This window comes from Eleutherodactylus coqui, unplaced genomic scaffold (genome assembly GCF_035609145.1).
Source record: "Eleutherodactylus coqui strain aEleCoq1 unplaced genomic scaffold, aEleCoq1.hap1 HAP1_SCAFFOLD_57, whole genome shotgun sequence".
NCBI classification, from domain to species: domain Eukaryota; kingdom Metazoa; phylum Chordata; class Amphibia; order Anura; family Eleutherodactylidae; genus Eleutherodactylus; species Eleutherodactylus coqui.
Window position 1 is genome coordinate 47,406 of NW_027102402.1, and position 12,869 is coordinate 60,274.

The window sequence follows — 12,869 nt, forward strand, 5'->3', positions numbered from 1 at the left end:
TACAGGACGGTGAAAACAGTGAGTTTGTGTTAGACGCGAATCGTGCTCTGATTCATGCTCTAGGCTGGGAGCGCAAGCTTATTGCTTTTTCAAACACGGTCTACACCTCTCAGGTGCCGAGTTACAGGACGGTGAAAACAGTGAGTTTGTGTTAGACGCGAATCGTGCTCTGATTCATGCTCTAGGCTGGGAGCGCAAGCTTATTGCTTTTTCAAACACGGTCTACACCTCTCAGGTGCCGAGTTACAGGACGGTGAAAACAGTGAGTTTGTGTTAGACGCGAATCGTGCTTGGATTCATGCTCTAGGCTGGGAGCGCAAGCGTAATGCTTTTTCAAACACGGTCTACACCTCTCAGGTGCCGAGGTACAGGACGGTGAAAACAGTGAGTTTGTGTTAGACGCGAATCGTGCTCTGATTCATGCTCTAGGCTGGGAGCGCAAGCTTATTGCTTTTTCAAACACGGTCTACACCTCTCAGGTGCCGAGTTACAGGACGGTGAAAACAGTGAGTTTGTGTTAGACGCGAATCGTGCTATGATTCATGCTCTAGGCTGGGAGCGCAAGCTTATTGCTTTTTCAAACACGGTCTACATCTCTCAGGTGCCGAGTTACAGGACGGTGAAAACAGTGAGTTTGTGTTAGACGCGAATCGTGCTCTGATTCATGCTCTAGGCTGGGAGCGCAAGCTTATTGCTTTTTCAAACACGGTCTACATCTCTCAGGTGCCGAGTTACAGGACGGTGAAAACAGTGAGTTTGTGTTAGACGCGAATCGTTCTCTGATTCATGCTCTAGGCTGGGAGCGCAAGCTTATTGCTTTTTCAAACACGGTCTACACCTCTCAGGTGCCGAGTTACAGGACGGTGAAAACAGTGAGTTTGTGTTAGACGCGAATCGTGCTCTGATTCATGCTCTAGGCTGGGAGCTAAAGCTTATTGCTTTTTCAAACACGGTCTACACCTCTCAGGTGCCGAGTTACAGGACGGTGAAAACAGTGAGTTTGTGTTAGACGCGAATCGTGCTCTGATTCATGCTCTAGGCTGGGAGCGCAACCTTATTGCTTTTTCAAACACGGTCTACACCTCTCAGGTGCCGAGTTACAGGACGGTGAAAACAGTGAGTTTGTGTTAGACGCGAATCGTGCTCTGATTCATGCTCTAGGCTGGGAGCGCAAGCGTAATGCTTTTTCAAACACGGTCTACACCTCTCAGGTGCCGAGGTACAGGACGGTGAAAACAGTGAGTTTGTGTTAGACGCGAATCGTGCTCTGATTCATGCTCTAGGCTGGGAGCGCAAGCTTATTGCTGTTTCAAACACGGTCTACACCTCTCAGGTGCCGAGTTACAGGACGGTGAAAACAGTGAGTTTGTGTTAGACGCGAATCGTGCTCTGATTCATGCTCTAGGCTGGGAGCGCAAGCTTATTGCTTTTTCAAACACGGTCTACACCTCTCAGGTGCCGAGTTACAGGACGGTGAAAACAGTGAGTTTGTGTTAGACGCGAATCGTGCTTGGATTCATGCTCTAGGCTGGGAGCGCAAGCGTAATGCTTTTTCAAACACGGTCTACACCTCTCAGGTGCCGAGGTACAGGACGGTGAAAACAGTGAGTTTGTGTTAGACGCGAATCGTGCTCTGATTCATGCTCTAGGCTGGGAGCTAAAGCTTATTGCTTTTTCAAACACGGTCTACTCCTCTCAGGTGCCGAGTTACAGGACAGTGAAAATAGTGAGTTTGTGTTAGACGCGAATCGTGCTCTGATTCATGCTCTAGGCTGGGAGCGCAAGCTTATTGCTTTTTCAAACACGGTCTACACCTCTCAGGTGCCGAGTTACAGGACGGTGAAAACAGTGAGTTTGTGTTAGACGCGAATCGTGCTCTGATTCATGCTCTAGGCTGGGAGCGCAAGCTTTTTGCTTTTTCAAACACGGTCTACACCTCTCAGGTGCCGAGGTACAGGACGGTGAAAACAGTGAGTTTGTGTTAGACGCGAATCGTGCTGGGATTGATGCTCTAGGCTGGGAACGCAAGCGTAATGCTTTTTCAAACACGGTCTACACCTCTCAGGTGCCGAGGTACAGGACGGTGAAAACAGTGAGTTTGTGTTAGACGCGAATTCATGCTCTAGGCTGGGAGCTAAAGCTTATTGCTTTTTCAAACACGGTCTACTCCTCTCAGGTGCCGAGTTACAGGACAGTGAAAACAGTGAGTTTGTGTTAGACGCGAATCGTGCTATGATTCATGCTCTAGGCTGGGAGCGCAAGCTTATTGCTTTTTCAAACACGGTCTACACCTCTCAGGTGCCAAGTTACAGGACGGTGAAAACAGTGAGTTTGTGTTAGACGCGAATCGTGCTCTGATTCATGCTCTAGGCTGGGAGCGCAAGCTTTTTGCTTTTTCAAACACGGTCTACACCTCTCAGGTGCCGAGGTACAGGACGGTGAAAACAGTGAGTTTGTGTTAGACGCGAATCGTGCTGGTATTGATGCTCTAGGCTGGGAGCGCAAGCGTAATGCTTTTTCAAACAACGGTCTACACCTCTCAGGTGCCGAGGTACAGGACGGTGAAAACAGTGAGTTTGTGTTAGACGCGAATCGTGCTATGATTCATGCTCTAGGCTGGGAGCTAAAGCTTATTGGTTTTTCAAACACGGTCTACTCCTCTCAGGTGCCGAGTTACAGGACGGTGAAAACAGTGAGTTTGTGTTAGACGCGAATCGTGCTCTGATTCATGCTCTAGGCTGGGAGCGCAAGCTTATTGCTTTCTCAAACACGGTCTACATCTTTCAGGTGCCGAGTTACAGGACGGTGAAAACAGTGAGTTTGTGTTAGACGCGAATCGTGCTATGATTCATGCTCTAGGCTGGGAGCTAAAGCTTATTGCTTTTTCAAACACGGTCTACATCTCTCAGGTGCCGAGTTACAGGACGGTGAAAACAGTGAGTTTGTGTTAGACGCGAATCGTGCTCTGATTCATGCTCTAGGCTGGGAGCGCAAGCTTATTGCTTTTTCAAACACGGTCTACACCTCTCAAGTGCCGAGTTACAGGACGGTGAAAACAGTGAGTTTGTGTTAGACGCGAATCGTTCTCTGATTCATGCTCTAGGCTGGGAGCTAAAGCTTATTGCTTCTTCAAACACGGTCTACTCCTCTCAGGTGCCGAGTTACAGGACGGTGAAAACAGTGAGTTTGTGTTAGACGCGAATCGTGCTTGGATTCATGCTCTAGGCTGGGAGCGCAAGCTTTTTGCTTTTTCAAACACGGTCTACATCTCTCTGGTGCCGAGTTACAGAACGGTGAAAACAGTGAGTTTGTGTTAGACGCGAATCGTGCTCTGATTCATGCTCTAGGCTGGGAGCGCAAGCGTAATGCTTTTTCAAACACGGTCTACACCTCTCAGGTGCCGAGGTACAGGACGGTGAAAACAGTGAGTTTGTGTTAGACGCGAATCGTGCTCTGATTCATGCTCTAGGCTGGGAGCGCAAGCTTATTGCTTTTTCAAACACGGTCTACACCTCTCAGGTGCCGAGTTACAGAACGGTGAAAACAGTGAGTTTGTGTTAGACGCGAATCGTGCTCTGATTCATGCTCTAGGCTGGGAGCGCAAGCGTAATGCTTTTTCAAACACGGTCTGCACCTCTCAGGTGCCGAGTTACAGGACGGTGAAAACAGTGAGTTTGTGTTAGACGCGAATCGTGCTCTGATTCACGCTCTAGGCTGGGAGCTAAAGCTTATTGCTTTTTCAAACACGGTCTACTCCTCTCAGGTGCCGAGTTACAGGACGGTGAAAACAGTGAGTTTGTGTTAGACGCGAATCGTGCTCTGATTCATGCTCTAGGCTGGGAGCGCAAGCTTATTGCTTTTTCAAACACGGTCTACACCTCTCAGGTGCCGAGTTACAGGACGGTGAAAACAGTGAGTTTGTGTTAGACGCGAATCGTGCTTGGATTCATGCTCTAGGCTGGGAGCGCAAGCGTAATGCTTTTTCAAACACGGTCTACACCTCTCAGGTGCCGAGGTACAGGACGGTGAAAACAGTGAGTTTGTGTTAGACGCGAATCGTGCTATGATTCATGCTCTAGGCTGGGAGCGCAAGCTTATTGCTTTTTCAAACACGGTCTACACCTCTCAGGTGCCGAGTTACAGGACGGTGAAAACAGTGAGTTTGTGTTAGACGCGAATCGTGTTCTGATTCATGCTCTAGGCTGGGAGCGCAAGCTTATTGCTGTTTCAAACACGGTCTACACCTCTCAGGTGCCGAGTTACAGGACGGTGAAAACAGTGAGTTTGTGTTAGACGCGAATCGTGCTCTGATTCATGCTCTAGGCTGGGAGCGCAAGCTTTTTGCTTTTTCAAACACGGTCTACATCTCTCAGGTGCCGAGGTACAGGACGGTGAAAACAGTGAGTTTGTGTTAGACGCGAATCGTGCTGGGATTGATGCTCTAGGCTGGGAGCGCAAGCGTAATGCTTTTTCAAACACGGTCTACACCTCTCAGGTGCCGAGGTACAGGACGGTGAAAACAGTGAGTTTGTGTTAGACGCGAATCGTGCTCTGATTCATGCTCTAGGCTGGGAGCGCAAGCTTATTGCTTTTTCAAACACGGTCTACACCTCTCAGGTGCCGAGTTACAGGACGGTGAAAACAGTGAGTTTGTGTTAGACGCGAATCGTGCTATGATTCATGCTCTAGGCTGGGAGCGCAAGCTTATTGCTTTTTCAAACACGGTCTACATCTCTCAGGTGCCGAGTTACAGGACGGTGAAAACAGTGAGTTTGTGTTAGACGCGAATCGTGCTCTGACTCATGCTCTAGGCTGGGAGCTAAAGCTTATTGCTTCTTCAAACACGGTGTACACCTCTCAGGTGCCGAGTTACAGGACGGTGAAAACACTGAGTTTGTGTTAGACGCGAATCGTGCTCTGATTCATGCTCTAGGCTGGGAGCGCAAGCTTATTGCTTTTTCAAACACGGTTTACACCTCTCAGGTGCCGAGTTACAGGACGGTGAAAACAGTGAGTTTGTGTTAGACGCGAATCGTGCTTGGATTCATGCTCTAGGCTGGGAGCGCAAGCTTATTGCTTTTTCAAACACGGTCTACATCTCTCAGGTGCCGAGTTACAGGACGGTGAAAACAGTGAGTTTGTGTTAGACGCGAATCGTGCTCTGATGCATGCTCTAGGCTGGGAGCTAAAGCTTATTGCTTTCTCAAACACGGTCTACACCTCTCAGGTGCCGAGTTACAGGACGGTGAAAACAGTGAGTTTGTGTTAGACGCGAATCGTGCTCTGATTCATGCTCTAGGCTGGGAGCGCAAGCTTATTGCTTTTTCAAACACGGTCTACACCTCTCAGGTGCCGAGTTACAGGACGGTGAAAACAGTGAGTTTGTGTTAGACGCGAATCGTGCTTGGATTCATGCTCTAGGCTGGGAGCGCAAGCTTATTGCTTTTTCAAACACGGTCTACATCTCTCAGGTGCCGAGTTACAGGACGGTGAAAACAGTGAGTTTGTGTTAGACGCGAATCGTGCTCTGATTCATGCTCTAGGCTGGGAGCGCAAGCTTTTTGCTTTTTCAAACACGGTCTACATCTCTCTGGTGCCGAGTTACAGAACGGTGAAAACAGTGAGTTTGTGTTAGACGCGAATCGTGCTCTGATTCATGCTCTAGGCTGGGAGCGCAAGCGTAATGCTTTTTCAAACACGGTCTACACCTCAGGTGCCGAGGTACAGGACGGTGAAAACAGTGAGTTTGTGTTAGACGCGAATCGTGCTCTGATTCATGCTCTAGGCTGGGAGCGCAAGCTTATTGCTTTTTCAAACACGGTCTACACCTCTCAGGTGCCGAGTTACAGAACGGTGAAAACAGTGAGTTTGTGTTAGACGCGAATCGTGCTCTGATTCATGCTCTAGGCTGGGAGCGCAAGCGTAATGCTTTTTCAAACACGGTCTACACCTCTCAGGTGCCGAGGTACAGGACGGTGAAAACAGTGAGTTTGTGTTAGACGCGAATCGTGCTCTGATTCATGCTCTAGGCTGGGAGCGCAAGCTTATTGCTTTTTCAAACACGGTCTACACCTCTCAGGTGCCGAGTTACAGGACGGTGAAAACAGTGAGTTTGTGTTAGACGCGAATCGTGCTCTGATTCATGCTTTAGGCTGGGAGCGCAAGCTTATTGCTTTTTCAAACACGGTCTACACCTCTCAGGTGCCGAGTTACAGGACGGTGAAAACAGTGAGTTTGTGTTAGACGCGAATCGTGCTCTGATTCATGCTCTAGGCTGGGAGCGCAAGCTTATTGCTTTTTCAAACACGGTCTACACCTCTCAGGTGCCGAGTTACAGGACGGTGAAAACAGTGAGTTTGTGTTAGACGCGAATCGTGCTCTGATTCATGCTTTAGGCTGGGAACGCAAGCTTATTGCTTTTTCAAACACGGTCTACACCTCTCAGGTGCCGAGGTACAGGACGGTGAAAACAGTGAGTTTGTGTTAGACGCGAATCGTGCTCTCATTCATGCTCTAGGCTGGGAGCGCAAGCGTAATGCTTTTTCAAACACGGTCTACACCTCTCAGGTGCCGAGGTACAGGACGGTGAAAACAGTGAGTTTGTGTTAGACGCGAATCGTGCTCTGATTCATGCTCTAGGCTGGGAGCGCAAGCTTATTGCTTTTTTAAACACGGTCTACACCTCTCAGGTGCCGAGTTACAGAACGGTGAAAACAGTGAGTTTGTGTTAGACGCGAATCGTGCTCTGATTCATGCTCTAGGCTGGGAGCGCAAGCGTAATGCTTTTTCAAACACGGTCTACACCTCTCAGGTGCCGAGGTACAGGACGGTGAAAACAGTGAGTTTGTGTTAGACGCGAATCGTGCTCTGATTCATGCTCTAGGCTGGGAGCGCAAGCGTAATGCTTTTTCAAACACGGTCTACACCTCTCAGGTGCCGAGGTACAGGACGGTGAAAACAGTGAGTTTGTGTTAGACGCGAATTCATGCTCTAGGCTGGGAGCTAAAGCTTATTGCTTTTTCAAACACGGTCTACTCCTCTCAGGTGCCGAGTTACAGGACAGTGAAAACAGTGAGTTTGTGTTAGACGCGAATCGTGCTCTGATTCATGCTCTAGGCTGGGAGCGCAAGCTTATTGCTTTTTCAAACACGGTCTACACCTCTCAGGTGCCGAGTTACAGGACGGTGAAAACAGTGAGTTTGTGTTAGACGCGAATCGTGCTCTGATTCACGCTCTAGGCTGGGAGCTAAAGCTTATTGCTTTTTCAAACACGGTCTACTCCTCTCAGGTGCCGAGTTACAGGACGGTGAAAACAGTGAGTTTGTGTTAGACGCGAATCGTGCTCTGAGTCATGCTCTAGGCTGGGAGCGCAAGCTTATTGCTTTTTCAAACACGGTCTACACCTCTCAGGTGCCGAGTTACAGGACGGTGAAAACAGTGAGTTTGTGTTAGACGCGAATCGTGCTTGGATTCATGCTCTAGGCTGGGAGCGCAAGCTTATTGCTTTTTCAAACACGGTCTACATCTCTCAGGTGCCGAGTTACAGGACGGTGAAAACAGTGAGTTTGTGTTAGACGCGAATCGTGCTCTGATTCATGCTCTAGGCTGGGAGCGCAAGCTTTTTGCTTTTTCAAACACGGTCTACATCTCTCTGGTGCCGAGTTACAGAACGGTGAAAACAGTGAGTTTGTGTTAGACGCGAATCGTGCTCTGATTCATGCTCTAGGCTGGGAGCGCAAGCGTAATGCTTTTTCAAACACGGTCTACACCTCAGGTGCCGAGGTACAGGACGGTGAAAACAGTGAGTTTGTGTTAGACGCGAATCGTGCTCTGATTCATGCTCTAGGCTGGGAGCGCAAGCGTAATGCTTTTTCAAACACGGTCTACACCTCTCAGGTGCCGAGGTACAGGACGGTGAAAACAGTGAGTTTGTGTTAGACGCGAATCGTGCTCTGATTCATGCTCTAGGCTGGGAGCGCAAGCTTATTGCTTTTTCAAACACGGTCTACACCTCTCAGGTGCCGAGTTACAGGACGGTGAAAACAGTGAGTTTGTGTTAGACGCGAATCGTGCTCTGATTCATGCTTTAGGCTGGGAGCGCAAGCTTATTGCTTTTTCAAACACGGTCTACACCTCTCAGGTGCCGAGTTACAGGACGGTGAAAACAGTGAGTTTGTGTTAGACGCGAATCGTGCTCTGATTCATGCTCTAGGCTGGGAGCGCAAGCTTTTTGCTTTTTCAAACACGGTCTACACCTCTCAGGTGCCGAGGTACAGGACGGTGAAAACAGTGAGTTTGTGTTAGACGCGAATCGTGCTGGTATTGATGCTCTAGGCTGGGAGCGCAAGCGTAATGCTTTTTCAAACAACGGTCTACACCTCTCAGGTGCCGAGGTACAGGACGGTGAAAACAGTGAGTTTGTGTTAGACGCGAATCGTGCTATGATTCATGCTCTAGGCTGGGAGCTAAAGCTTATTGGTTTTTCAAACACGGTCTACTCCTCTCAGGTGCCGAGTTACAGGACGGTGAAAACAGTGAGTTTGTGTTAGACGCGAATCGTGCTCTGATTCATGCTCTAGGCTGGGAGCGCAAGCTTATTGCTTTCTCAAACACGGTCTACATCTTTCAGGTGCCGAGTTACAGGACGGTGAAAACAGTGAGTTTGTGTTAGACGCGAATCGTGCTATGATTCATGCTCTAGGCTGGGAGCTAAAGCTTATTGCTTTTTCAAACACGGTCTACATCTCTCAGGTGCCGAGTTACAGGACGGTGAAAACAGTGAGTTTGTGTTAGACGCGAATCGTGCTCTGATTCATGCTCTAGGCTGGGAGCGCAAGCTTATTGCTTTTTCAAACACGGTCTACACCTCTCAAGTGCCGAGTTACAGGACGGTGAAAACAGTGAGTTTGTGTTAGACGCGAATCGTTCTCTGATTCATGCTCTAGGCTGGGAGCTAAAGCTTATTGCTTCTTCAAACACGGTCTACTCCTCTCAGGTGCCGAGTTACAGGACGGTGAAAACAGTGAGTTTGTGTTAGACGCGAATCGTGCTTGGATTCATGCTCTAGGCTGGGAGCGCAAGCTTTTTGCTTTTTCAAACACGGTCTACATCTCTCTGGTGCCGAGTTACAGAACGGTGAAAACAGTGAGTTTGTGTTAGACGCGAATCGTGCTCTGATTCATGCTCTAGGCTGGGAGCGCAAGCGTAATGCTTTTTCAAACACGGTCTACACCTCTCAGGTGCCGAGGTACAGGACGGTGAAAACAGTGAGTTTGTGTTAGACGCGAATCGTGCTCTGATTCATGCTCTAGGCTGGGAGCGCAAGCTTATTGCTTTTTCAAACACGGTCTACACCTCTCAGGTGCCGAGTTACAGAACGGTGAAAACAGTGAGTTTGTGTTAGACGCGAATCGTGCTCTGATTCATGCTCTAGGCTGGGAGCGCAAGCGTAATGCTTTTTCAAACACGGTCTGCACCTCTCAGGTGCCGAGTTACAGGACGGTGAAAACAGTGAGTTTGTGTTAGACGCGAATCGTGCTCTGATTCACGCTCTAGGCTGGGAGCTAAAGCTTATTGCTTTTTCAAACACGGTCTACTCCTCTCAGGTGCCGAGTTACAGGACGGTGAAAACAGTGAGTTTGTGTTAGACGCGAATCGTGCTCTGATTCATGCTCTAGGCTGGGAGCGCAAGCTTATTGCTTTTTCAAACACGGTCTACACCTCTCAGGTGCCGAGTTACAGGACGGTGAAAACAGTGAGTTTGTGTTAGACGCGAATCGTGCTTGGATTCATGCTCTAGGCTGGGAGCGCAAGCGTAATGCTTTTTCAAACACGGTCTACACCTCTCAGGTGCCGAGGTACAGGACGGTGAAAACAGTGAGTTTGTGTTAGACGCGAATCGTGCTATGATTCATGCTCTAGGCTGGGAGCGCAAGCTTATTGCTTTTTCAAACACGGTCTACACCTCTCAGGTGCCGAGTTACAGGACGGTGAAAACAGTGAGTTTGTGTTAGACGCGAATCGTGTTCTGATTCATGCTCTAGGCTGGGAGCGCAAGCTTATTGCTGTTTCAAACACGGTCTACACCTCTCAGGTGCCGAGTTACAGGACGGTGAAAACAGTGAGTTTGTGTTAGACGCGAATCGTGCTCTGATTCATGCTCTAGGCTGGGAGCGCAAGCTTTTTGCTTTTTCAAACACGGTCTACATCTCTCAGGTGCCGAGGTACAGGACGGTGAAAACAGTGAGTTTGTGTTAGACGCGAATCGTGCTGGGATTGATGCTCTAGGCTGGGAGCGCAAGCGTAATGCTTTTTCAAACACGGTCTACACCTCTCAGGTGCCGAGGTACAGGACGGTGAAAACAGTGAGTTTGTGTTAGACGCGAATCGTGCTCTGATTCATGCTCTAGGCTGGGAGCGCAAGCTTATTGCTTTTTCAAACACGGTCTACACCTCTCAGGTGCCGAGTTACAGGACGGTGAAAACAGTGAGTTTGTGTTAGACGCGAATCGTGCTATGATTCATGCTCTAGGCTGGGAGCGCAAGCTTATTGCTTTTTCAAACACGGTCTACATCTCTCAGGTGCCGAGTTACAGGACGGTGAAAACAGTGAGTTTGTGTTAGACGCGAATCGTGCTCTGACTCATGCTCTAGGCTGGGAGCTAAAGCTTATTGCTTCTTCAAACACGGTGTACACCTCTCAGGTGCCGAGTTACAGGACGGTGAAAACACTGAGTTTGTGTTAGACGCGAATCGTGCTCTGATTCATGCTCTAGGCTGGGAGCGCAAGCTTATTGCTTTTTCAAACACGGTTTACACCTCTCAGGTGCCGAGTTACAGGACGGTGAAAACAGTGAGTTTGTGTTAGACGCGAATCGTGCTTGGATTCATGCTCTAGGCTGGGAGCGCAAGCTTATTGCTTTTTCAAACACGGTCTACATCTCTCAGGTGCCGAGTTACAGGACGGTGAAAACAGTGAGTTTGTGTTAGACGCGAATCGTGCTCTGATGCATGCTCTAGGCTGGGAGCTAAAGCTTATTGCTTTCTCAAACACGGTCTACACCTCTCAGGTGCCGAGTTACAGGACGGTGAAAACAGTGAGTTTGTGTTAGACGCGAATCGTGCTCTGATTCATGCTCTAGGCTGGGAGCGCAAGCTTATTGCTTTTTCAAACACGGTCTACACCTCTCAGGTGCCGAGTTACAGGACGGTGAAAACAGTGAGTTTGTGTTAGACGCGAATCGTGCTTGGATTCATGCTCTAGGCTGGGAGCGCAAGCTTATTGCTTTTTCAAACACGGTCTACATCTCTCAGGTGCCGAGTTACAGGACGGTGAAAACAGTGAGTTTGTGTTAGACGCGAATCGTGCTCTGATTCATGCTCTAGGCTGGGAGCGCAAGCTTTTTGCTTTTTCAAACACGGTCTACATCTCTCTGGTGCCGAGTTACAGAACGGTGAAAACAGTGAGTTTGTGTTAGACGCGAATCGTGCTCTGATTCATGCTCTAGGCTGGGAGCGCAAGCGTAATGCTTTTTCAAACACGGTCTACACCTCAGGTGCCGAGGTACAGGACGGTGAAAACAGTGAGTTTGTGTTAGACGCGAATCGTGCTCTGATTCATGCTCTAGGCTGGGAGCGCAAGCTTATTGCTTTTTCAAACACGGTCTACACCTCTCAGGTGCCGAGTTACAGAACGGTGAAAACAGTGAGTTTGTGTTAGACGCGAATCGTGCTCTGATTCATGCTCTAGGCTGGGAGCGCAAGCGTAATGCTTTTTCAAACACGGTCTACACCTCTCAGGTGCCGAGGTACAGGACGGTGAAAACAGTGAGTTTGTGTTAGACGCGAATCGTGCTCTGATTCATGCTCTAGGCTGGGAGCGCAAGCTTATTGCTTTTTCAAACACGGTCTACACCTCTCAGGTGCCGAGTTACAGGACGGTGAAAACAGTGAGTTTGTGTTAGACGCGAATCGTGCTCTGATTCATGCTTTAGGCTGGGAGCGCAAGCTTATTGCTTTTTCAAACACGGTCTACACCTCTCAGGTGCCGAGTTACAGGACGGTGAAAACAGTGAGTTTGTGTTAGACGCGAATCGTGCTCTGATTCATGCTCTAGGCTGGGAGCGCAAGCTTATTGCTTTTTCAAACACGGTCTACACCTCTCAGGTGCCGAGTTACAGGACGGTGAAAACAGTGAGTTTGTGTTAGACGCGAATCGTGCTCTGATTCATGCTTTAGGCTGGGAACGCAAGCTTATTGCTTTTTCAAACACGGTCTACACCTCTCAGGTGCCGAGGTACAGGACGGTGAAAACAGTGAGTTTGTGTTAGACGCGAATCGTGCTCTCATTCATGCTCTAGGCTGGGAGCGCAAGCGTAATGCTTTTTCAAACACGGTCTACACCTCTCAGGTGCCGAGGTACAGGACGGTGAAAACAGTGAGTTTGTGTTAGACGCGAATCGTGCTCTGATTCATGCTCTAGGCTGGGAGCGCAAGCTTATTGCTTTTTTAAACACGGTCTACACCTCTCAGGTGCCGAGTTACAGAACGGTGAAAACAGTGAGTTTGTGTTAGACGCGAATCGTGCTCTGATTCATGCTCTAGGCTGGGAGCGCAAGCGTAATGCTTTTTCAAACACGGTCTACACCTCTCAGGTGCCGAGGTACAGGACGGTGAAAACAGTGAGTTTGTGTTAGACGCGAATCGTGCTCTGATTCATGCTCTAGGCTGGGAGCGCAAGCGTAATGCTTTTTCAAACACGGTCTACACCTCTCAGGTGCCGAGGTACAGGACGGTGAAAACAGTGAGTTTGTGTTAGACGCGAATTCATGCTCTAGGCTGGGAGCTAAAGCTTATTGCTTTTTCAAACA